General features: G+C 40.5%; 1 long non-coding RNA gene across 1 annotated transcript; it reads left to right on the top strand.

Moving 5' to 3' along the window:
- Nucleotides 1–10,770: 10,770 nt before the first annotated feature.
- On the top strand, nt 10,771–27,155 carry LOC109499826. Its single transcript, XR_002742429.2, has 3 exons — nt 10,771–10,897; nt 12,419–12,569; nt 26,388–27,155. It is a non-coding gene; the product is annotated as an uncharacterized LOC109499826 (long non-coding RNA).
- The last annotated feature ends 374 nt before the right edge of the window (nt 27,156–27,529 follow it).

Raw genomic sequence — 27,529 nt, 5'->3', positions numbered from 1 at the left:
GGAGAGAGAGTGTGTGTGCACAAGTGGGGTTGGGGCAGAGAGAGGAAGAGAGAGAGAATTGATCTCACAAACCATGAGATCACGACCTGAGGTGAAATCAAGAGCTGGTTGCTTAACGGGGTGAGCCACCCAGGCGCCCCAGGCCTAAACTATTTCTTAGTAACTCTTCTGAAGTTCAGTCTGAGTGAGTTTCCTTTGACTTTGTTTCCCAGCCTCTGCCAATAACAGACCTATTCTAGGAGGAACAGAACGAACACTTAGGAGACCTGGGTTCTAACTCTGCTCTGCTATCAGCTTATACTGGAATATTAGGCTTCTAATTTCTTTGGGCCTTGGTTTCCCCATCTTTCATTGAAAGGAGTTTTTTCATACTGAGCTCCACAGAACCCTAGGGTATCTATATTTTCCCCAGACTCAAAGATTTAATGAGGGGCAAAGGATAGACTGATAGTCTGGAATAAAGCACATCCTCCCATCACACACATGCCCCCACACATACAACACCCAACTCCTCCAACAATCAAACCAGCTTGGCTTTGAATTTTTACTCTATATCTAGGAATTCTAATAATGGTTTTGTTTGGTCTGGAAAGAGACCCCACTGCTGTTTTTATTTTTTAATCCACAGGATTTAAAGAGGTCTTTAAAGAGTCCCTTTGATCTCTGGTGTCTATGATTCCAGAAACCCTGGATGGAATCCATGACACAAATCCTTCTCTGTAGGATTTTTTTTTTTTTTTGGTCCCATGCCATGCCCAGTTTTATTAAACTGGGGAGAAAGGATTCACTTCTGGGAAGCATGTTTTATAAGAGCCAGAGGTGTGAGTGGGTGATACGAGCATTATGGCAATCAGTGCTTACCAGAGAATCAACTCGAGTCACTTAAGTCTGGGGACACCTGGGTGGCTCAGTCGGTTAAGCATCCGACTCCGGCTCAGGTCATGATCTTGCAGTTTGTGAGTTCAAGCCTCGCATCAGGCTAGCTGCTATCAACACAGATCCTGATTCAGATCCTCTGTCCCCGCCCCTCCACCGCTCGCATGTGCACAATCCCAAAAATAAGTAAAAACATTAAAAGAAAAAAATTGTATAAAAGAGTCACTTAAGCCTAATTATCCAAGGACAATGGTCCATCCAATTCTGCTCCGTCTCTACCAGAGTTACGTCTCCCCCTCCCTGTTACCCCCATCACAGTGATGCCCCTGATAAACTATCTACAAGTTGTGGTATGGACAATGACAACAGACTGTGCAGAGGACTGCCAGAGCATTTGAAAGGTACAGTTCCCCTGAAAGGCATCATATCATCTCAAAATAAGATAAGATAATCCCTTTGAGTTCTTTCTCTCTGTTCCAGGACAATGTGCTATCACCCCAGCAACGAGAGCAGCAAACAAGGGAGGTTTGCTCCTCCCAGGTTGGGCAGCAGTGACCATGTTCAGCCATTAACGTGCTAACCAGAAAGGGTCAGGCGCCTGTAATGTGGCAGGAGCAGACAAAGTTCTTGGGCCAAAGGGATTGAAGTACTGAAAGGATTAACGACTTCCATTAATTGAAGAATCAGTAAGTATCCTTCCCATTCGTGTGTATAAATAAGGACAGTGCAGTACAAACAAATATCTCTGGACATGTGGGAAGACACAAATGCCGCCTGCCCCAGATGGTTGGCATCATGGTCTGCTGGGAAATGCTCTGTCCTCCACATCAGACATTTTCTCTCCAGAACACAGCCTGGAAGTCACAGGCACTCACCAAACCCTGGACTAACGTGTGCTCACACCACTCTAATCATCTCCTGGCCAGTAGGACATATCATCATAGGTACCCCTAAGGTGGCTGTTCAGATTGCCATCAATAGAAAAAAAAAATTATAGAGCTACCACCTGTATGTAAAAACTCTGCTTATTTATAAATGAAAACTTTATAATGCAGTAAGCTTTGCTCAAATTTCAAGGAACCCTATAGGAAACTAAACTTCTGATTAAATAAATTGCACAAAGCAAGTCTGCTTTGGCAAAATCCAATCCAACAAATGAATTCACTTATTCATTTATTCAATGGACATCTATCGGCGCCTCTTAGGTGCCAGACTTTGTGTGGGGAGTTGCAGGAAGTCCAAATAGAACACGGCCCCCATCCTGAAGAGGAATATGTAACATACACACACACACACACACACACACACACACACACACAGTATCAAACTAATAACTATGTCATGAAAGATATGAGCCAGGCACTGTGGAAATTCAGAATGGAGAGGTCTTTTGCCCAAAGGATAGGAAGGATTTTTACAGGTAGACACGGAAGACAGTGTATAGTAGGGAGAAGAAAAGCTACCCCATAGCCAAGGCTCACAACCTTCTGAGTTGCATATGTTCGAGGAGACATTTTTAGGAAAATTGTGGATACAATTTGACTACAGGGCAGGGTGGGAGTGGAAGGCAGAGGGAAAAAGCAGTGGGCAGAGGCTGAGGGCTTCGGGCATAATACTGAAAGCAATGGAGAGTGATTCAAATGGAACAGTTATGTGATCAGAGCTGGGTACCAGGAAATTTGACCTGGTTCTTGGTGTGAGTTGGGTTGTGGGAAGGACAGAAGTGAAGGTAGAAATGTCATTTCAGAGGGCCCTGATGGGGAGGTCTGGATCAAGAGTTGGCCACCAAAATGGACAGGATGCAAGGGACAGAGGAGCCATTGTTCAGGCTGAAGGCTCAGGACTTGGTTGTGGACTGGCTGGAGGAAGCAAGTAATCAGAGACAACTGAACGCTCTACCAGGCTCCGGGGAGAAGGGTCTGACAAGTCAGGAAGAAACATATCCTGGGAAGATAAAATTAAGTTTGATTTGGGGGAGTTTCTTAGGAAAATAGAATGTGTGAATTGACCTGCCTTCGATTAATTCTCTTATCAGGCTGAATGGCACCACCATCAGAATAGAGCCCGAAGGGAAACTTGACTGAGGTAGGAAAATCCATGCAGCCCCTGAAGGAATGCAAAATGCTTTACAGGGACAGTCTATCCTGTGTGATTTGCCCAGATAAGAATGTGCAGATTCATTTAATCCATTTTTTCCATTCTATTAATAACTTGTTTCAATTTTACTGAGGTATAATTGATGAATACAACTGTAATATACTTAAAGTGTACAATGTGCTGATTTTATACACGTATACACTGAAGGAATTTCCATCATGATTTAATTAATGCATCCATCACTTCACATCTATGCCTTTTCTTGGATGAGATTGGTGGAGGAGGAGTGAGAACACTAAAGATCTACCTTCCTAGGGACACCTGTGTGACTCAGTCGGTTAAGCATCCGACTCTTGATTTCGGCTCACATCATGATCTCAGGGTTCTCTGGGATGATCTCTGGGATGGAGCCCCCCCTTTTTGGGCTCTGTGCTGACAGCGTGGAATCTGCTTGGGATTCTCTCTCTCTTCCCCTCCCGCACTTGTGCACGCGCACTTTCTCTCTCTTTTTCTCAAAATAAATAAATAAACTTTAAAGATCTACCCTCTTGGAGCACCCGGGTGGCTCAGTCGGTTAAGCATCTGACTTCAGCTCAGGTCATGATCTCACAGTTCATGAGTTCAAGCCCCGCCTCAGGCTCTGTGCTGACAGCTCAGAGCCTGGAGGTTGCTTCATATTCTGTGTCTTCCTCTCTCTCTGCCCCTTCTGCACTCATGCTCTGTCTCTGTCTCTCAAAAATAAACTTAAGACAAAATAAAGATCTACTGTCTTAGTGAATTTCAATTATACTGTTCAGTATTATCAACGATAATCAGCATGTTACACATTATATCCTCAGACTTTATTCATCCTATAATTAAAAGCTAATATCCTTTACCAGCCTCTCTCTATTTCCTTACTCCCAAGGCCCTGGCAACCATTATTCCACTCTCTGTTTCTCTTGAGTTCAACTTAAAAAACAAAACCAAAAACAAAAACAAAACAACTTATATCCCATACAGAAGCAGATTTCACTTAATTTAAATAAATTGTTATGAAGGGAACATAACAAAGTCTACTTCTTGGGCACACAATGGGAAGAACTGTCATGTTAGTTTCAGAAAAAAACCATCTCTGTGTGAGTCATTAAGGTTGTTTTTAATGCTGCATGGAAATCTAGTTCTACATATTTTTCTATGCTATTTCTTCTTCCAAGATATAAATTTGTCTGTATATGTTAATTCAGCCATTATGTGCAAGAACCTCAAGATTTTTTCCCATCTACAATATTTTGAGATCAATGCAATTAAACTGCTTTTGATTCCTGGGGCACCTGAATGGCTCAGTCAGTTGGGCCTCTGACTCTTGATTTCAGCTCAGGTCTTGATCTTGATCTAAGGGAACTTGAGTTCAAGCCCCATGTTGGGCTCCACGCTGGGCATGAAGTCTACTTTAATCAAAAAAATAAAAATAAAAATAAAAAAAGAAAGAAAACAAAAAACAAACTACATTTGATTCTGATCAAATACTCTTTCTTTACCCACATCAGATATTGGCAGGAATTTGCAATGGGTCTCAACTGGGAGAAAGTAATTTGCCTTTAATTTATAGGTTTCAATGTTAGTCTGGGAAGGTCCAAACCTAAATTCAATTTTTTAAACTTCAAAATCCAAAATGGCTGACTTTTTTATTTCAGGAAGCAATTTTCACATATTTTTTCCCAAAATAGCCAGAAAAGAATCTTTTTTTTTTTTAATGTTTATTTATTTTTGAGAGAGACAGAGACAGAGCAGGAGTGGAGGAGGAGCAGAGAGAGAGGGAGGCACAGAATCAGAAGCAGGCTCCAGGCTCTGAGCTGTCAGCACAGAGCCCGACGCGGGGCTCGAACTCACAAACTGCGAGATCATGACCTGAACCGAAGCCGGACGCTCACCCAGGTGCCCCAGAAAAGAATCTTTTTACTCCCTTTGTAAAGGAACTGATAAACAAATTCATCTCAAGATAGTTCAAAGATTTGAGTAAATAGATCCAAAAGGTCAGTCTAGTCTACCTTGGGTCTCAGGATGAGAGTTCTAGAGGGTGCTTTTGGGATTGCTGAGCAAAATCACATAGAAAAGAGGTAAAACGGGTTGCAGAGCTGAAACCATGCCCCTGGGCTCCAGGACTGCAGAGCATCTGTGGGCTGGGGTTATCCCAAGAAATAATAAGAACGGTAATAAAAGTAACCATCACTGCTGTAAATGTGTCTACTTAGGCTGGGCACAGCGTATTCACAATGTTATTCCGTACTGTTTGCAACACCCCCACGAGGGGTGTTTTTAATCGTCATGTTACAGATAAGGACATCAAAGGCTCAGAGCAAGCTGCAAAGTGTCAGATTTATGATCCAGACAGTTCGCCTGCCTCCAAATTGTGTGCCCGTCTCTCCAGAAAGCTTTTCTCACACACTTGAGCAAGAGTCCAATTAAGAATCCTGGCTGCGGGCTGAGCTGTTCAGATGCTGAGGGCCAGGAAACTGAGCCCTTGGGCATAAAACTGAGGTCCTTTCCAAGTTCTTCTGGCGAAGCACCTTCATTTTAGCGGTTTTTACTTTTCCATTCCACTGGAGGTTATTTTTCTGATTTCTCTCGCTCATCATAAAATCAGTATTTTTCTACTGTTGTGTGAAAACAAGATACAGGATTCTACTGTCTTTCTACCAGTCCTCATGATGTTTTTGCTTCCTTCCTTTCTAAAGGAGAGCTTTCGAATGCTAATCCTTCCCCCTCTCCCACTCTTAATTCCTGCTTGCTGAGATCCTCTGGTAACTTTACTTCTGAACTATTATTACATTTTCCTTTGCCATATAAGTCTTCAACTCTTCAGTTTTGAGACTCTTCGACACTTAGATTACACATTCCCAAGCTTTCCACTGCCATGTATTTAGACTTAACGATGTGTGTTGGAGAGCGCGTTGCATATCGTTCTTACATATTTTCTTGAACTTCCTTTAGTGTTCAAGGAAGTGTTCAACACTCTTCCTTAGTGTTTTCCTCAGCTAGGATACATGTGGGATAAATCATCTCAATCATCACATATTCATCAGTAGGTTTATTTTTACTCTGGGAGGCGAAGGGCATCTTGGCTGAGAGCAGAGTTTTCTGATTACATTCCTTTCTTTGAATGTGTAATAGATATTCCACAGTCTCCTGCCTTCCATTGTTGCCATGGAGTCCTAGTCTAGGGCCAATCAGACACTTTGTCCTTTGTCTGGAAGCCTGTAAGATTTCCCTTTATCCTTGCAATTCAGAAAACTAACCAGGAGATATCTAGGAATAGACGTATTATTTATTTTTTAATCCTGCCTGGAACTTGCTAAATCTTTTCAAGGTGATGACTTCAGTTTATTTAAATCAGAACTTTTGTTCTTTGTTTTGAGATGTTTTCCCTCCACCTTCTCCTTTCCCCCTCCCTTTCCCCTCCCCCCTCCTTTCTTCTCTCCTCTTCTTCCTCCTCTCGTCTTCCTCCTCCTCCTCCTCCTTGTTTCTCTTCTTCAGATATTTCTTCTGTTTGATCATCACACCATTAATTAGATTCTCAATTTCATCGTCTCTCCCTTTTTTATGTTTTCACTGAATAATTTAGCTTCAGAATAATGCTGGCTAGGTCCAGAGAGTTCTTGAGTGCATGCTTATGTATTTATTACTTGTTTATTCATTATTATAGTCGTCTTCTGTCTCCTCTGCCAACTAGTACAGTAGAAGCTAACCCAATTCTGGATGTTCTGGTTGCTCTTTATTAGGTTTTTTTTTTTTTTTTATTTTTTTATTTTTTGGCTGTTGGGCTGCCTAAGACCATTTCTTTCTTGCTTCTTTTAAATTCAAGTATAATGAATAGACAGTGTTATGTTAGTAAATACAGTGTACAATATATAGTGATTCAACAATTCTGTACATTTCTCAGTGCTCATCAAGATGCTAAGAACATTTCTTCGTTTGCTCTTGGCTCTAACTGCCCCCGAGGGTTGGTCAAGCTATGGAGGTGCATTAAGCAGAGGGGAAGCTGTGAGTGATACCGCAGATGCAGGGGTAGATCTGCAGGGGAAAGGCAGACAAGCTGTAACTCGTTCCTCGGTCAAGCGTCAGTGAGGAACTTCCTGCTCCCTTTCTTCTCATCAGTAAAGGCTAGTGTTCCTCATGGAAAGAGGAGGATGTATCCGGTTCAGCTGCCCCAGTGTGTCTGGCAGTACTTCCTGGCCCACTTGGAAGCCTTTTGGTCATCTTCTCGAATGGAGATCCACAGATCGTTTCAAGGCAATCTCTCTCTACGAGCCAATCCTTATCCTACAGTTCTTCCCCTATACTTCAGAGATGCTGGTCGGATGTTTAACAATGGTGCCAAGACCATTCAATGAGAAAAGAGGGATCTTTTCAACAAATGGTACTGAAAAACGACATAGCCACAAGCAAAGGAGTGAAATTGAGGGGCACCTGGGTGGCTCACGGTCCAACTTCAGCTCACGGTTTGTGACTTTGAGCCCCGCATCTGAAGCTCAGTGCCCACTTCAGATCCTTTTGTCTCCCTCTTTCTCTGCCTCCCCCACCTATGCTCTATCTCTCAAAAATAAATAAACATTAGGGGCGCCTGGGTGGCGCAGTCGGTTAAGCGTCCGACTTCAGCCAGGTCAGGATCTCGCGGTCCGTGAGTTCGAGCCCCGCGTCGGGCTCTGGCTGATGGCTCAGAGCCTGGAGCCTGTTTCCGATTCTGTGTCTCCCTCTCTCTCTGCTCCTCCCCCGTTCATGCTCTGTCTCTCTCTGTCCCAAAAATAAATAAACGTTGGGAAAAAAAAAATTAAAAAATAAATAAATAAACATTAAACAGATTTTTTTTAAAAAAAGGAATGAAATTGAATGCTTACCTCACACAATATATAAACATTAACTCAAAGTGGATCAAAGACCTAAATGCAAGAGCTGAAACTATAAAATTCTTAGAAAAAAACTGAGGGGTAAATCTGTAGTACCTTGAATTTGGCAATGCATTCTTAGGTACGACACCAAAAGCACATGCAACAAATGAAAAAACATCCAAACATTGGGTTTAATCAAAAATTAAAGACTTCTATGCTTCTAGGGACACAATCAAGAAAGTCAAAAGACCACATACAGAATGGAAGAAAATACTTGGAAATAATACATCTGATGAGAGACGTGTAGCTGGATTACATAAAGAGCTCTTACAACTTGATAATAAACAGACAAATCACACATTTTTTTAAATGAGGAAATGATCTGAATAGACATTTCTCCAAAGAAGATCTACAAATGACCAATAAACGTGAAAGGATGCTGGACATCATCAATCATCAGAGAAATGCAAATCAAAGCCACAATGAAATATCATTTTACACTTGCTAGAATGGCTAGAATCAAAAAATCAGGGGGCCTGGGGGACTCAGCTGGTTAAGTGTCTGATTCTTGATCTCAGCTCGGGGTCATGACCTCATGGTTTGTGAGATCAAGCCCCGGGTGAAGCTCTGCACTGACATCACAGAGCTGGCTTGGGATTCTCTCTCCCCTTTTTTCTCTGCCCCTCCCTGGCTCGTGCTCTATTGCTCTCTCTTTCTCTCAAAATACATAAATAAAATTAAAAAAAAAGTCTGATAATGACAAGTGAGGATGTGGCTAAATCAGAACCCTCATACACTGCTGGTGGGAATGTGAAATGATGCAGCCACTTAGGAAAGCAGTCTGACAGTTTCTCAAATAATTTAGTTTCCATTTGACCCAAGACATCTACTCCTAAGTAACAACCTAGATGGAAACAACCCAAATACCCATCAGGTGATGAATGGATAAACAAAATGGGATATATCCATACAATGGAATATTATTTAGCCCTACAAAGGAATAAAGTACTTATACTTTCTGCAGCATGGATGACCTTGAAAATATTATGCTAACTGGAGTGCCTTGGGTGGCTCAGTCATTTGAGCATCCAACTCTTAATTTTGGCTCAAGTCATGATCTCATGGTTCGTAGGTTCAAGCCCTGAGTTGGGCTCCGTGCTGTGGAGTCTACCTGGGATTCTCTCTCTCCCTTTCTTTCTGCCCCTTCCTATGAGCGTGCACTCTATTCCTCTGTCAAAAAATAAATAAGTAAACTTAAAAAAAGAAAAAAAGAAAAAGAAAAGAAGTGAAAGAATCCAGTTACAAAAGATGGCTTATTATGTGATTCCATTCATATGAAATGTCCAGAATTGACAAATCTATAGAGACAGAAAATAGATTAGTGGTGCCCAGGGCTGGTTGATTGTTGGGGGCTGGGAGCAGTGGAAAAAGAAGAGGAGGGGGACAAAAGCAAATAGCTCGAGGGTGAAGGTTTCTTTTAAAGTGCTGAAAATGTTCTAAAATTGTGGTTGCAGGGGCGCCTGGGTGGCTCAGGCACTTAAGCGTCTGACTTCAGCTCAGGTCACGATCTCACGGTCATGTAAATAAATCCCCATTTAAATTTGATTTATATCTAATTGCCTTTATGTATATATACATTTAGATTAAATGAAAAATATGGCATGGGACATATTTTACTATAACAGTATTTGTTATTTATCTGAAATAAATTTTAACCACCCAAATTATATACCACTTTCCTTAATTTTATTTCCCAGATGATTGGCTCTCCTTAATACTTCCTTGCTTTGCCAAATTTGCTTATAAAGTTCCTGTGGTTACAGTCTATGTTCCACTTACACTGTAACATATCATCTACAGTGGTCACATTCAGTTTATTATTATTTTGTCCACCTACTTAACATCCATTAATGAGAAAACATGCTCAATATTATCATTATAAGACAGTACGCTAAACATATACCAGCATAAAGCTAAAGTTCTGATGATTGCTCTTCAAATTTGATTGGTTGAAGCACATACCATCTTTCATGGCATAACTTGTCTTTTATTTATTTATTTATTTATTTATTTATTTATTTATTTATTTATGTGTTTGTTTGTTTCAGTAGGCTCCACACCTAACATGGGCTTGAACTCACAACCTTGCAATAAAGAGCCACATGCTCTACTGACTGAGCCAGCCAGGTGCCCCCATAACTTGCCTTTTTTTTTTTTATTTATTTTTTATTTTTTTTTAAGCATAGCACAAGGAGGGGAGGGGCAGAGAGAGAATCCCAACCAGGTTCTGGGCTGTCAGTTCAGAGCCGGGTGGGCTAGATCTCAAGAACCATTAGATCATGACTTGAGCCATAATCAAGAGTCCATTGCTTACTGACTGGGCCATCCGGGTGCCCATTGTTGTCCTTTTTTAGTTCCTTCTTCGATAATATAGGTGGTTCTACTTATTCCCATGCTAGAAGACTATTTAGCAACATCCAGTAAAAAAAACAAAACAAAACAACAACAAAAAAACAAATTCCTCAAAGGATAATATTGACTTCAAAACCTAGTTACAAGTGCTGTAGTAATTATCTACCTCAAGTTGGAATTTCTCTTCCTGTTCAAAAGTACGGTTGACCTTTTCACCAGCAGCCTTGCTAACAAAAGGGATAAAGTTGATGCCAACTTTTTCCTTAACACACTCAGCAAATTCCTTTAAACAGTGGAGTACCTTGAAAACCTTGTAGCTCTTCTTTCACTTTGCACAATCCTCTTACCAAACTGATTGAAGACAATGACCAAGAAATAGGGAGCTTTTACAGAATAAATTACACTAGTTCCCCATTCTCTGGGATTTGGCTTTTCCGCAGTTCCAGCTCCAGGCAGTCAACCCCGACCAGAAGAAGCAGGGGCATCAGAAGGTCAATCCGCAGCCTGACGCCAAGTCAGTGAAGTCACAAAGTCTGCGACACGCCCCTCACTTATCCCATTCAGTGACGTCACAAAGTCTGCGACACGCCCCTTCTGTGATCCCTCACACAGGCATTTTATCATCTCACATCATCACAGGAGGGGTGAGTACAGTGCGACAAGATGTTTTGAGAGCCAGAGACCACGTTCACATAACTTTTATTACGTATACTGCTATGATTGTTCCCTTTTATTATTTGTTATTGTTACTCTCTTACCGTGCCTAACTTCTAAATTAAACTTTATCGTAGGTTCGTACGTATTGGAAAAACATAGTATATGTAGGCTTCGGTCCTATTTGCGGTTTCAGATGGGAGGTCGTAGGATGTATCCCGTATGGATAAGGGTGGGGAGACTACTCTATTAAAACTCAATAAGAGGGGTACCTGGGGGGGCTCAGTCAGTTAAGCCTCCGACTTCCGCTCAGGTCATGATCTCAGGGTTGGTGGGTTCAGGCCCCTCGCTGGGCTCTGTGCTGACGGCTTGTTGCCTGGAGCCTGCTTCCAATTCTGTTTCCTTCTCTCTGTGCCCCTCTCCCCCTCGCAGTCTGTCTCTCTCAAAAATAAATAAACATTAAAAAAAAAACAAACAAACACCTCAACAAGAATTAAGGGGTCCTTTTCTTCGTAATTAAAGTATGATTTTACGCTTTAAGTGATAAACTGAGAATTCCTTCAAATGTGTTTGTTAGAACTGAATAATGCCAACAAAATCATGACGTTTTTAATTGCTCAGTACAAAGAGGGTATTGATGCTGATGGCATTAGTATACATGCTGAAGTAGGAGAGCAGTTTCATAACAGTGTCATGACAGTGTCCAAAGAAAGAACATCATATGCTATCTGAGCATCATTAGGCAGACTAGGGCAGGACAGCCAACACTTTATGGAATCATTGTATGCTTTGCTTCAACTTTGACTTTTCAGCACCTTTACGCAAACAACTGCATGGTCTACCTCCAATTCAATGTATCTCATTAACTCTGGCTTATAAGAGAGTCTTTGCTACAATTTCCTAATGTTTCTGAAGTCTCATCTGGAAGGGATTTCATGGACAATGGCCTTGTAAGCAATCCTCTTTCACAAAAATATTGCCCAATCAAGAGAAAAGCGTTTTCTGATTGTGGTTACTTGCATTAATAAATGTGGTTTTTACACTTTTTAGCATTGCTGTAGATTTTGTCCTGGCCCTTGATTTGATGTTTGTTTAGTATTTGCTTGCAATTTTGAAATGAGAAAGTATTTCTGATAGCAGTACATTTAAACATTTGAGCTGAATGAAGATATAGACCATGGAAGGCCATTACAGCCTCTGCTGTGATTATTCTCATCTGAATCTCTCTAAATCATTTAAAAAAACTTACTTTATCCTTTTCTTTCGTACTGATTGAGGAAGTCATACATCTCTTGTGCTCAGCTGCTAGGATATGTTGCTTTGTATCTGACAGTATTTATAGTGAGTGAACAATTGTATCTTATACAAAAAGCTTCAAAGGATTTTCGTTTTCTCATTTAATAAATGTCCACTGTTCAGAAATTGGTCATAAAACTTTTTTATTCTCACATTTGGGGTTTTAATTCTGTGCAAATTACGAAATTACCAATTTGCTTTATCAATCACTGCAGAATTTGAAGATTGAATTTGGTAGTCTTCTGACCATGTTGCTGCCATCCATCACTCACAAATCACCTCATCATGACCTGTAACCAGGAAGGAAGAGTGCAAACTTGCCAACTAGCAATGAATTGAACTCAGTTGAACTCTGATGCAGAAAAGGTAAACGTTCTGTTTGCCTACAGGGGAAATCTATACAGCTGACTCTTGAACAACATGGGTTGGAACTGCACGTGTCCACTTACATGCAGATTTTTAAAGATAAATACAGTATGGTACTGTAAATGTATTATCTCTTCCTTATGGTTTTCTTCTTCTTTTTTTTAAAGATTTTATTTGTAAGTAACCTCTACCCCCAATGTGGGGCTTGAATTCACAACCCTGAGGTCAAGAGTCCCACGCTCTTCTGACTGAGCCAGCCAGGCGCCCCCTTATGGTGTTCTTAATAATATTTTTTCTCTAGCTTATTTTCTTGTAAGATTATAGTATATAGTATACATACCATAAGAATAGGTGCTTATTTACCATGTATGGTAAGCCATATATGGCTTCTGGTCAACAGTAGGCTATTAGCCATTAAGGTATTGAGGATTCAAAAGTTATGTACAGATTTTCAACCGCAGGGTCAGCGCCACTCACCCCTGGATTGTTCAAGAGTCAGCTGTGTTTGTAAGACATTGTTTTCTTGAGAAAGCCAGAGTTGATCTTGTGTAAGGTTTTGAGAAGCTTGACATTCGGGGATCGGTGGGTTTTCAGAAGTGGAGTGTGTACAGATTGAAAGATTTTCAGCTGTGTTAGTGTGTTCACTGGAGAAAGGCTGCTGTCCACCAGCTAACCATGACCTTCAGGAGCTTGGCTGCTAGAGTGGGGTATTTTTTTGAATGGCTGTTGTCTGGAAGCGTGCATTGTCGCAGCTTGCTGACATTCAGGACTGGAGGTTTATCACCGAATGTCTTTCAGAAGCTTGGGCTGTTACTGATTTGCTCGCTTTTAGACACTTGGAGTAAGGCTGCTAACTGGCTGCTTTCCAGAAACAGGCCACAGGAGGGAGGCTACAACTGTTTGGCTGATTTTCAGAGCATGTGCACTCATACGAAGTTAACTCGAATTAACAATGCTTACTTGTTCACAGCTTGGGAATTTGGTCGAAGAATAGTCTTTTCTTGAGTATGAAAAAGAAATACTTTTCTTTCTCAGTTCCTCTCTTTGATCTCCCTGCAGCCAAACCTGCAGGAGAGGCCATAAGAGATGGTGGAGATGTTTGTGGAGTATGGTTTGCAGCTGGTATTGCCATGTAAGTGATGTAAGTACCATTTACTGGGGCAGAAAGATAGCTCTAGCTGCTGATTTTTGTAATTTCTTTTAAAAAGCTGAATACAGGGCACTTAAGGGGTCATGACAAAGTCAGTACACAGGCACAGTACAACACAAATACGGGGCATGTCCTGTATATACAGGATACTGGCAACCGCGCCTAAATGTAATATTCTAGCTATAACACTAAATATAACAGCAAAAGACTTGCTTTCCAAATTAAAAAAAAAATTTAAAAATATCATCTCAATGGTCTGGGTTCCTTTAAAAACATAAGTTATATTGAGCTGATGTCTTCTTTTTTTTCTCTTTCTCCTTGGATCTCCCCAAACAATATAGAGATATTTAAGATCTCTTCTGTAAAAGGAGGCACTTAGTTTCTCTTCTGATGATGATGGTAATAATTTCCCACTAAAAGATTCTTAACATGAGGTCTGACTTTGCACTTAATGCTTCTGCTTTGTTTACCTCTTTGCCTTTTTCAAAACTATGATTCCATCATCTCTATTACATCAATAAATACCACCAGGAATATGATTAATGGGTAGTGCTGCATTTTAAAAACAGCAAGTCAAGAATTTCATATTTCTTTTTTAAAAAAAGTTTTTAATGTTTGTTTATTTTTGAGAGAAAGAGAGACAGAGCATGAGCGGGGCCGGGGCAGAGAGAGAGGGAGACACAGAATCTGAAGCAGGCTCCAGGCTCTGAGCTGTCAGCCCAGAGCCCAGTACGGGGCTCAAACCCACACACTATGAGATCATGACCCTAGGCCAAAGTCGGACACCTAACTTACTGAGCCATCCAGGCGCCCCATTTCATATTTCTTTAGATGTTTCTTAAAACAGTTTATGCAGATCGTAAAGCAAAAGCATTTTTACATAGGCTTCAAGAAATCTCTCATAGTTCTCTTAATGGAGATCAAATCATAACAATGTGGATATAAATGTGCTTCATTTTGTGCTGTATGTAAATAATCTAAAATAAGAGTTGTGGTTTAATGGAAATCTATTATAAGTAATTTTGTGAGACCCAACTGTAATTCCAGGAATCTGCAAGCCCATTCAGCAGATTCAATGGAGCAAAGGGGGGTCATAGTTACTAGGGAATCCTGGGGTGCCTGGGTGGCTCAGTCGGTTACGCATCCAACTTCAGCTCAGGTCATGGTCTCTCGACTTGTGAGTTTGAGCCTCGCCTTGGGCTCTGTGCGGACAGCTTAGAGCCTGGAGCCTGCTTCGGATTTTGGGTCTCTTTCTCTTTTTGTCCCTCCCCCACTCATGCTCTCTCTCTCTCTCTCTCAAAAATAAACATTAAAAAAATTTTTATTTTTAATTAGGGAATCCTGTGCAAAGCAGCTGAGCAGGTTGGCCCTTCCCCCTTTTCCCCACTTAATATAAAGCAGAGGGAGCAGCTCTTGACCCCCACAGTGGACCCTAGGTCTGAAACTGCAGAGCAGTGCCCTAGAGAGCTGATGACTCTTGGGAGGGGTAGGAAGGACTCACACAGAAGACACTGTTGGAACACCTCCTCCAGCTACATGTACTGCCCCACCCCACGATCCCTGGAGACAAGATGTAGGAAACAGAAGCTGAATCCACAGACATGTATACACAGAACCACAGATACAAAGATAAGCACACAACCAAGAGTCACCATTGGAGTAATACTGGGAAAGAAAAGCATCAACCCCAACAACGAATCAACACTTGAAGAAAAGACTCCAAGATAGTTCTTTTTTCAAGTTTATTTAATTTATTTTGAGAGAGAGAGAACAGGGGAGGCACAGAGAGAGAGAGGGAGAGAGAGAATCCCAAGCAGGCCGCTCCCTGTCAGTCCAGAGCCCGATGAGGGGTTCGAACTCATGAGTTGTGAGATCATGACCTGAGCCCAAACCAAGATGTAGATAGATGTTTAACCGACTGAGCCACCCATGCATCCTCAGGTCTAATGAGTATCTTTGGGTAATAAAAGAGGAGTACAGGTATATATTCCTATGTAACAACATACGCAATTATGAAAACAATTCTTAGAAATCAAGAACATAATCATAGAACCTTTAAAACTTCAATAAGTGAGTTTTATAGAAGAATGGGCAGAGTTGAAGATTAACTCTGGGTAAGAAGATCTAGATGAAGAATTTGCTTATAACCTAGCACAGTCCCGAAGTTCTGATGTCTACCTCAGAGGAGGGAAGATGGGAGGGAAAGAAGAGAGAGGGCTGCCAGAGGTAGGAAGTTTCTAAAAAAATCAAGTCTTCAAAGAAAGATTTAAGTAAAGAATTGATAAAAAATAAAATAAATAAGTAGTCTTTAATAGATATTAGCAAATATTAACACATTGTATATATTTATTCATAGACTTACGTTTAACACAACCTATTATTCTTCTCAGGTAAGTGGAAGAGTCAAATGACCAGACTGAGGTGGGAATAATATACAAGATGAAGCATTTTGGAGAGGTCTGAGCAGATTCTGTCAAATTGTGCCTCTAGGACTTGTTGAGAGATATTGAAGTCTAAATAGATGCTGGGGATGAATGCTTTTTTTCAATGGGGAAAATACATGGGTCAGATGAAATGAGAAGTGTGTGTTATATGAGAACAGATTCCAGACCCTTGAGTGCTCACAGATGAAACAGTTAATTCCTAAGCTTCCTCCTTTCCTGTTGAGTATCTCATCCTATACTTCTGTTTGATGAGTTCTAGCATATTTTTCTCCTTTCTTTTTTCTTTTTCCTTTCTTTTTTCTTTCTTTCTTTCTTTCTTTCTTTCTTTCTTTCTTTCTTTCTTTCTTTCTTTCTTTTGAAAGAGAGAGTGAGAGAGCACATGCTAGGAGGGGGAGAGAAGAAGGAGAGGGAGACAGAATCTTAAGCAAGTTCCATGCCCAGGGGAGCTTGACACAAGGTTTGATGCAGGGCTCGATCTCACAAACCGTGAGATCATGACCTGAGCTGAAATCAACAGTTGGACGCCTAACCAACTGAGCTACCCATTTGTCCCTATTCTCCTTTCTAATGTGTTTTCTCTTTCTTCAGGATTCTCTTGCCCACCTTCATGACTGGAGGATTTTATTCCAATATTTATAGAACTTCCCTCCACTGTGACATTCTCATTTCTTCTACAGTGTCACCTTTCTTACCAATGTTTTGATTATCATTATTTTTTAATGTTTATTTATACTTGAGAGAGAGAAAGGGAGGGGCAGAGAGAGAGAGTTGGACAGAGGGTCTGAAGTGGGCTCTGTGCAGGGCTCGAACTTAGAAACTAGGAGATCATGACCTGAGCCTAAATCAGATGCTCAACCAACTAACCCACTAAGGTGCCCCCCCCCGTTATTTTTAATATATTAAAACTTTTTAGATATCTGATTAGGTAAAGCCATCAGGAAAATATGATTTTGATAAACATTTTAATATCTTGAATTTAGTTCATTGTAGGTGATAGGGGTTTAACATAATGTGCTTCAGAAACTCAAAGCTTAATTTATAAAAGATTAAGAAAATAAATTATCAGAAATGCTGCAAGCCTTATACATATTGTCACTCAACACCTCTCAAGTGACAATATAAGTTAACAGGCATTGTCCTATATTATTGGTGACACATTCACCTTTATTGGATAAAATGGTCAGATAAAACCAGGCCCAGGTGCTTCTTGGGGGAAAATATGTAAGGCTTTATTTTTGTTTTGTAATAAGTAAGCAAATGAGTAAGAGAAAAAAGTTGAAGAATCCAATTTTGAAAAATCTGATAAAGGAAAGGAAAAAGTATAGAAATAAAGTATGGGACTTTACATATATATACTAAATATTAAGGATCTTTTATGTATTAGGAGAGTATTACATATAATTTTATGACATTAATACTTTAAATGTAGTGTTTCTCTACAGAAAACAGTAGAAAGGGTAGAGAAATAGGAAATCTGAATACACTAGTATTTACAGGAAAAATAGCAAAAAACATTGCTAGGGCCAAACATTTATCCACAAAAGTGTCACCAAGCCACATTATCCTGTGGCCAGATTATCCCAAACCTTCAAGGAACAGGTAATTCAGTTTATAGAAAGTGATCCAGCAAAGGTGAAAAGTTCCCTACTTCATTCTGTTAGGCTGGAATACCACCACCACCACCAAAGAAAAACAAACAAAACTGTAGGCCAGCCTCAGTTGGGTACCCAGCTGTAAAAAGCACAAATGAAATATTAGCAAATGAAATGCATCATTGTATTAGCAAGTACAGTTTATCTCAGGAATGCAAGGATGAGCCCCTATTAGAAGGCATATTACTGTTATTTACAACAGTAAGAGATCATAGAGAATTAATTTTATGATCTTGAGAGGAGAAAGACATCACTTGAGCGAGATTTAAGACAGGCCATTTGGCACATGCATGGCGTAAGAGGTATTCACTTGTTCTTTCAAATGGATTCCGTTTTTTCCGTTTTCGTTTTTTTGTTTTTATTGTGGTTCTTGTTCTGGGGGCAATTTGGCTGAATCTATCAACACATTAAATATGCATACCTTTTGAGTCACCAACTGTACTAATAGGAATCTATCCTAAAGAGATTCTAAGTGTACGAATTCTCAAAGATGTATATAGTTCAGTGAGATAACAGCTTGAAAATTTGGACATTTTGATGCCATTTTTGCAATATCCATCCCATCTCTCTACTGTTGAAAGCAGCAGAGCAATTTGGGGAACTGACCCCAAGACAAACAGGGTGTCTGAATGGTCTAAGAGTAATCCCAACCCCATTGCCATTGATTGGTTCAGAAATAGGCATGTGGCCCAAATTTAGCCAATCAGATGTGAGTTGCCTTTAGCGAAGACTTCTGGGAAAGTTTTTTTCTACCCTTGAGAACTGAGGGCGCCAAATCTCTTTATCCATTTGGCTTTGCAAATAAAAAAGCATGCAGGGGTGCCTGGGTGGTTCAGTTGGTTAAGCGTCTGACTTGAGCTCAGGTCGTCTCTGCCCCTCCCTCTGCCTCCCTGTCTCTGCCTCTCCCCCACTAGCGCTCGCTCTCTCTCTCTCTCTCAAAAATAAGTAAACATTAAAAAATTCAAAAAAAAAAAAAAAAGCGTGCAGTTCTTTCAGTCATTTTATGTGCAGAGGTGAACCAGGCTTGGGATGGAATGGATTCTGAGAATGGCAGGGAAGAAGGATGGAAAGCACCTGGCTAAATGGTGGCTTTGTTGAGCCCAGACGTGAATATATCAGCAACAAAGCCTCTTTATCTCTCAAGTTCTAGTTCTGTGAGCTAAAAATTTCTTAATGGTTCAAGCAGATTGAATCAGAGTTTCTATCACTTTCAGCCAAACGCGTCCTTCATACACGGCAGCACTGCTAGCAATAGCAGAAAACAGCCAACCAATCTAAATGCTTCTAAGCAAGGGAGTGGTTAAATAAATTACAGTACTTTGCTTATCACAAATATTACGTAGTCACTAAAATAAGGTAAATCTGTGTGCTGACAGCTCAGAGCCTGGAGCCTGCTTCAGATTCTGTGTCTCTCTCTCTGCCCCTCCCCTGCTCAGGCTCTCACTCTGCCTGAAAAAAATTTAAAAAAAATTTTTTTAAGAAAAAAGAAAAAAGAAGAAAAAAGAAAAGGTTCCGGAGCAAGCTGTATGTATCTAGCTGATTTTAGGAATAAATGAATTTCAGCTTCCCCTGATACTAATGGGTATTATTGCTAATCTCGTAGGTAATTATGTAAGAATTAACACTTCAGCTTCAGTGACTTTTTTGTCCTATTCAAGATACCATGGTACTGACTGCAGCCTTTAGGACATCATAGTTGCTTTGTTATTTTGTAGTAGTTTACTTACATATTTGCTTCTTGCGTGTATCTTATATAAATAAATTCCTTGCAATAAATCTCATATATATGATCTATACTCTCCTATTGATTCTATTCTCTGGTAGAAACATGACTAATACACATGTCCATGATGTGATGGGCCCTAAATAGTCAATGATAAACAAAACAAAGATGCAATTTACAGTTTAATATTGGGAGAAATAGTAAGTAGGTAAGTATGTATTTTCAAGTTGTTGTATGCGCCAAGAAGGAAGACAAACAGGTCATTGAATGGAAATTATTTTTCCCAATTTAAACCAGGTAGTCAGGGATGGCCTCTCTAGGGAGATGATGTATCAGGTGAAGTGTGAGATGGCATCAGCCTTGAAACATGCAAAGAGGGTCCTAGGTAGCGGGAACGGTATGTGCAAAGGCCCTGGGATCAGGTGAGTCCTTGACCTCTTCCTGGAATTACCAGATGACTGAAAAGTAATGTTTCTGACTTCTCTCTTGAAACTCTGGTACTCTACCAATCATCTATTTGGTATACCTGCATATATTTGTATAACTAGTTTTTTGTCTCTCTCCCCTCACTAAATGAAAGTTCCATAAAGGCAGAAGTTCTGTCTGTTTTGTTTCCCAGGTCTGCTTTCAACTATGTTGAAAAGTTCCTGGTACTCAGCAGGTACTCATAAATATTAAATGAATGAATACTTGAATGCATGAATGCATGAATGCTTGAATGAATGAATGAATGAATGAATGAATAGTTACGACAGTTAGGAACAGTTGCAGGAGTCCAGGCAAAACGTGGTGATCGTTTGGTTAAAGTGGAAGTGATGAGGTGAGAGAAGGGTCACGGGTTTGAGATACTTCTGGAGTTAGTCAGTAGCACTGGTTGACAGATGAGAAGTGTGATGTAAAAAAGGAAGAAGTCCAGTGGCTCACAGTTTTCCTGCCTAAAAAACAAGGTAGATCGTGATACCAGTGGCAGAAATGGAAGAGTCTACAGGGGAAACATTTTGGTATTCCCAAAACCCAGCCTACAAGCTTTATGACTATTTGATAAGTGAATGGATGAAATGGTGAATTTAATTTCCATCACTGTTTTTAGCCAAAGGCAGCTGCCTTAATGTTCACTGATTTTCAAGTCCTTATTTTACGTTTCCTGTTTTTTAATGTGTTTTTTTTGTTTGTTTGTTTTAATGATGTCTTTAGCTCCTTCGAGGAAAAAAATGTGTTTTTTTCTTTCATGGTATAAAGTAAATATCTTAATAGTTTGAGGAACTGTGTTTGGATGAGCTTATGAAGGACTTCAGACTATAGTGAAATCTAATGAACAGGAAAATTCCACATGCTACATGCTACCAAAAATACACATTCTTGGTGCAATAACTACAGAATGGGCCCATGACTTTCACACACACACACACACACACACACACACACACACACGGTCTCCCTTGGTCTCTTCCTGCTTTCAGGTCAGATATGTGCTTTCACTTAAAATTTTAAAATTTCATCCTGTTTTAGTTTTGCAAAATATCCAAGTTATTACTTTTTTTTTTTTTCTCTAGAACAATTTTCCTCAAACTATCCACGATGGATTAGTATTAGCTCAGAGGCAGAGGAACTGGTGTGGAGACTTGTTAAAAAGTGCACAGTCCTAGGTCTTAGCGGAAACTTAATACATCAGCAATTTTGGGTATGGAAACCCAGGACCAGCATTTTAAATAGGCCTACATGATTCTGCCCTAAAAGTTGAAGACTACTACAGAAATATGAAAACATAGATTTTTAGAATAAAAACTCAAAGTGTAGTTTGATTTCATTTTCTTGGAGTTTTTTTGTTTTTGTTTTTGTTTTTTTTAAGAGAGAGAGCACAAGTGGAGGAGAGGGGCAGAGAGAGAGAAAATCCCAAGCAGGCTCTGTGCTGAACTTGATCAGCTCGGGACTCCATCCCACAACCCTGGGATCATGACCAAGCTGAAATCAACAGTCGGACACTCAACCAACTAAGCCACCCAGGAGCCTCTCCTTGTTTGTTTCTTAATACAAATTTATGGCTCTTAAATGTTTATTTATTTTTGACAGAGAGAGAGAGAGAGAGAGAGAGAGAGAGAGAGGCAGAGCATGAGCAGGGGAGGGGCAGAGAGAGAGGGAGACACAGAATGGGAAGCAGGCTCCAGGCTGCCAGCTGTCAGCACAGAGCCAGACGTGGGGCCAAACTCACAGACCACGAGATCATGACCTGAGCCGAGTCGGACGCTCAACCGACTGAGCCACCTGGGTGCCCGGATGGCTCTTAAAACTAGCGGTTCTCAAAGTATGGTGCAAGGGACTCCCAGGGTCTCCCAAGACTGCATGCAGTCCACAAATCAAAACTACTTTTGTTATAATACTAAGATGTTATTACTCATTCTCTTATGGATGTGCACTGCAGTTCCACAGAGGTTAAATGATGAATGGTATCACAACAAACTGAATACAGAAGCAGATAGGAGGATCCAGCTTGCTTCTATTAAGCTAGACATTAAAGAGATTTTCAAAATGTAAAACAATGCCACTCTCCTCATTAAGTATCTTTTTTGTTTTGAAAAATGCAGTTACTTCTCATAAATTTGTTATTTAGGCTAACACGTAATCCATCATTGATTGTTATTTTAAAATAAATGAATAAATGTTTTTTAAGTTACAGTTTTAATTTCTAACACACCAAATATCAATAGATATAATACACACACAAAAGCTGTTTGGGATGTTCAGTATTTTTTTAAGACGGTTTTCCTGAGCCAAAAAATTTTAGAAGTCTTGTCCCAGATTTATTTTCCTCTATAAAAGAATCTTAGGGGATCTCGGGGCGCCTGGGTGGCTCAGTTGGTTAAGCGTCTGACTTCAGCTCAGGTTATGATCTCGTGTTCCGTGAGTTAGAGCCCCATGTAGGGCTCTGTGCTGACAGCTCAGAGCCTGGATCCTGCTTTGGATTCTATGTGTTCCTCTCTCTCTGCCCCTCCCCCACTCATGCCTCCGTTTCTTTCTCTCTCAAAAGTAAATGAACGTTAAAAAAATGTTTTTTAAGAATCTTTGGGGATCTCAGTGGGAACTCTTTTCTGGTTCCTGATCTGTGGTGCATTCCGAATCCATGTGATTTATAACCAACCAACTGCTTGCCCAGGTGGACAAATCTATGGTGAAGCTCTTTGTCTATTCAAGAGCAAACCGTGATGGTTTCCATGAAGACTAAATAAAAAACTAGAAAAGCAAACTCTCAGAATTCCATTCAAGTAGCTGAGTCTAGTCAACACTGAAAGAGGAACAGATGGGGCATTATTAAAACAAAGATGTTTTAGGCATGCATAATATGACACAATAAAAACTGCATTGTCCTTGAAACAGGCCTTCTTTGAGTTAAGATTTCTATTTCTTGCTCTCTGTTTGGTCTTGGGCAAGTCAAACCTCTGGGCTGTCATCTCCTCATCTAAAATTCATGTGTTCATTCATTTATTCACATATTTTATTATTTTTTCTTTTTTTATTCAACAAATACTGACTAAATATCTCCTTGGAGCCAGACCTATTAAGTACTGGAGATACAGCGCTGAATAATTTTATTTCTGACTGTGAGGTTTTCACCGTATATGAGCATAGAACATCAATGTATTTAAATTATTTAAGTTACTCTGACTTAAAATAGCTCCGCATGCCCACAACTGTTTAAGTCTTTTGTTTGTTTGTTTTTAATTTTTGAGAGACAGAGAGAGATAGCACAAGTGGGGGAGGGGCAGAGAGAGAGGAAGAGAGAGAGAGAGAGAGAGAAAGAGAGAGAGAGAGAATCTCAAGCAGCCTCCAGGCTCTGAGCTGTCAGCACAGAGCTCTATGTGGGGCTCAAACTCATAAACCATGAGATCATGACCTGAGCCGAAGTCTGACGCTTAACCGAATGAGCCACCCTGGCGCCCCTCACAACTGTTTGTCTGTATCCCACTAAGTATCTCTTCATAGCCCTTATCATCACATGACGTTTTATATGTTTCTGTATTTATTTTAGGGGGAGGATACTTATTATCTATCTTCCTCATCAAACCTTGAGTTCCAGGGATGCAGGGACTTTATCTTGTTGACCAATGTGTTTCCTGGCATATGGGTGACATTCAGTAACTATTTGTTGAATGAGTGAAAAAAAAAAGGAGGGGGGAGGGAGAAGAGGGTAAGTACATATTTGGGGGGAAGAAAGAAGAAAGAGAAAGAGAATGCAGAGGAAAACAAATCAATATATTTATTGAAAAAAGAAGAATGAGTTGCTGTTAGGTGAAGTTTTGGGGAGACAGAAAGTATTCTAGACGGCGGGAAGAGCATCTACAAAGACAGAAAGTATGGAGTAACAAAGAAATGTGAGTTGTTCAATAAAGACAGCCGAAGCGGTGCCTGGGTGGTTCAGTTGGTTGAGCGTCTGACTTCAGCTCAGGTCATAATCTCGTGGGTCTTGAGTTCGAGCCCCGCGTCAGGCTCTGTGCTGATGCTTCAGATTCTGTGTCTCCCTCTCTCTCTCTACCCCTCCCCTGCTCACACTCTGTCTCTCTCTCTCTAAAAAATAAACATTAAAAAAATAATAAAGACAGCTGAAATGTGTGATCTGTAGGCAAGGGGAGGCATGGAAGCGATGGGAAGTTCTAATACTCTCTGAATCTATCAAAGAATGAGTGGCTTTCTGTCACTCATTCTACCTATACGTACTTCTATATGACTACCTATACGATGTGGATCTTGACTAATAGATACAGTTTTTGTATGGGAAGGTTGTTAGCTGTTGAAAGGAAAAAATTCCATTGTTTCCCTTCTCCACACTCAATACTCTCACTACTTCACTTCTAGTCCCCAAATGTGTGGAGTTTTCTCTCCCACTGACCAATTCTCCAACACCAGCTGGTGTCCTACATTCAACTTCCTTCTGACACTATCTACTTGGAGAGATCCCACAAATTAAAGGGACCAGGCCCACAAGACTGCCATCTCACTTCAGACACAACTGCAAGGCTAAGCTTCTGATTGGCTGTAAATTGGAGGGCCCCACGACCTCCTCCTCGGGTGTGGTAATTTGCTAGAATGGCTCACAGGACTCAGGAAAACAGTTTACTTACTAGGCTACTGGTTTACTACACAAGGGATACACCTCAGGAATGACTGAGTGTAAGAGATGCATAGGGCAAGGTCTGTGGAAACGGGACAGAGAGTTTCCATGTCCTCTTGAGTCCTACCACCCACCCAGCACCTCCACATGCTCGCCAGCCCAGAATCTTTCTAAACTCCAAGCTTCATACTTTAGGGATTTTTATGGGGCTTCCTTATTTAAGCACCATTGATGGAATCTTTGGCCATTGGTGACTTAATCAACCTTCGACCTGTCTCCCTTCCTGGAGGTTGGAGGGCAGGCTGAAAATTCAACCTCTCTATTCACACAGTTGGTTTCCCTAGCAACCAACCCTCTCTCTCTCTCTCTTTCTCTCTCTCTCTCATTGAAGGGCTTTCCAAAATCCTTTTCAGTAACATAAACTCAGACACTGTTGAAAGGGGATCTTTGTGAATCACAAAAGGCACTCCTTTTACCTTTATGCTCTGGAGCTATTTCAGGAACCAGTATAAAAGAACAAAAGATGCCCTCACTTCTCAGATTACTTAGGAAATTACTAGAGTTTTAGGAGCTGTGTGTAGAAGAGGGAGACCAAGTTTATATTTCTTATAAATCAATATCACAGGCATCATCTAACAATGTTGATAACATCGTTATTATGATTATGGCTAATGCATAATGAGTCCTTACTAAATGAAAAGCACTTGACCTATATTATCTTCAAACAACTTCATGAATCAGAGACTATTATGAATTCCTGGTTTCATAGATAAGGACATTAGTGCAGGGAGGGTCTATGGGACCTTCCCAAAATAAGTGTCAGAGCTGAACTATGACGGCAGGTGTCTAAGAAGGCTCTCAATGATCTTTACCTTGGGACATTCCCAACCTTGTGTAGTTTACCCTCATATTCAAATCAGAGCTGATTCTGGGGCACCTGGGGGGCTCAGCTGGTTAAGCATCTGACTCTTGATTTCAACTTAAGTCATGATCTCATGGCCTGGTCATGAGATCAAACCCTGAGTCGGGCTCTGCCCTGAGCGAGGAGCCTACTTAAGATTCTCTCTCTCTTTCCTTCTCCCACTCGCATTCTCTCGCTCTCTTTCTAAATAAATAAAATAAAATCAGAGTTGATCTGATTACAATCAATAGAGCATGGTACAAGCGATTGTGTATGACTTCAGAGGCTAACTGAACTCAAGGGGTTCGTCACCATCATATTGAAAACAAAGAACTTTGTATTGTTACAAGTAAGGAGACAGCTCTCAAAACACTGCCCAGCCTTGGGGTTTGTACAGGAAGCTTTTATTCAGTGTATTAGGGGCAGGGGGCAGGGAGCCTGCATAGACTCTTTGGTTCAATTGCATATGCCTAGAAGGTCAACATGTTAGTATATACATACATCAAGTGTTCAAAAAATGGCTACAAAGTGCCCATAGGAGGAGATCTTATTGTAATGAGCTAAAGGTAACTTCAGGACAAATGAAGGGGACTTCTGTAGAGATCCTCAATCCAATCTGGCTCAAAGGAAAGGGCTAAATGGCGAAATACCTGATTGGATGTCTCCTGCTGAGTCTACAAAACAAAACACATTCCTTCCCTGCTTTTGCCCCTTGCCCTCCTCCTTTCTGCTGGTAGCTTTCAGCCCTCTTATTTGAGTAACTTCCCATTGTGTCCCAGCTACCAAGTACAGCTTCAACCTTGATCTTTTTTTTTTTTAATTAAAAAAAAAAATTTTTTTTTAGGTTTATTTGGAGAGAGAGCAAGAAGGGAAGGGGCAGAGAGAGGAAGAGACAGAATCCCAAGGAGTCTCTCCACAGTCTCTGCAGAGCTCAGTCGTGGGGCTTGAACTCACAAACCCATGAGATCATGACATGAGCTGAGATCAAGATCAGAAAGCTTAGCCAACTAAGCCACCCAGGCACCCCTCAACATTGATCTTTTGAATTACTCACTTTGGATGAAACCAGTTGCTATGCTGTGGTCAAGCAGTTCTGTGAAAAGGAACTGAGATCTCCCATGAAGAGCCAGCACCAACCAAATGAACACCTTGGAAGTGGATTTGCAACCAGGGTCAAGCCTTCAGATGACGTCAGCCCCAAATGTGGACATCTGACAGTAACTTCACGAGAGACCCCAAACCAGAACTGCCCAGCCAAGCCACACCTAAATTCCTGACCCACAGAAATACATGCGAGAATAAATGATTACAGTTGTGTTAAGCCACTAAATTTTGAAGCAATTTAATATGTAGAAATAGATCATTTATACAATTGGGATCAGAACTCAGATTTGTCTGACCTGAGAACCATATCTCTTACTATTTTTTCCCCCCTTACTACCTATGTTATAAAATAGCTTGTCTTGCTGAGTGTGACTCAAACAGTAGCCCCAGGAGTAAAGTATGGAATCCAGGAGAGTATTTGATTCTAAAACCACTCAATATGCCCCAGTTAGAAAGCTAACAATTGTAGCTTCAACCTTCAACTCCAAATAAAAGGTTGTTTTCCTAATTTGTCATTGAAATTGATTTTTTTTTTAAGTTTCAAGGGGCCATCTTGAGTATATACATTTTTACTGAAGCAGAAGACAATTTTAAATGCTTACTTATACAATGTCACTTATTAAATCTGCTGTGTATATTTTAAATTAATACTATGTAGAATAATGCACTGGCTTAGAAATGTTATTTAACAAATCAACCATTTTATCCATACGTTCCGTATGCATCTTTTACATCCCTGCTACAAATATCCATGGATCAACAGCATTGGCATGCCCTGAGAACTTGCTAGAAATGCAAAATGCCCCAGACTGCCTTGAATCAAAATAGGCATTTTAAAAAATTTTTATTTATTTTGAGAGAGAGAATGAGAGAGAGTGTACA

The sequence above is a fragment of the Felis catus genome, chromosome A1 (genome assembly GCF_018350175.1).
Source record: "Felis catus isolate Fca126 chromosome A1, F.catus_Fca126_mat1.0, whole genome shotgun sequence".
In the NCBI taxonomy this organism is placed as follows: Eukaryota; Metazoa; Chordata; class Mammalia; order Carnivora; family Felidae; genus Felis; species Felis catus.
Note: the sequence above shows the minus strand (reverse complement) of the source record. Positions and strands in the feature narration are given on the sequence as shown.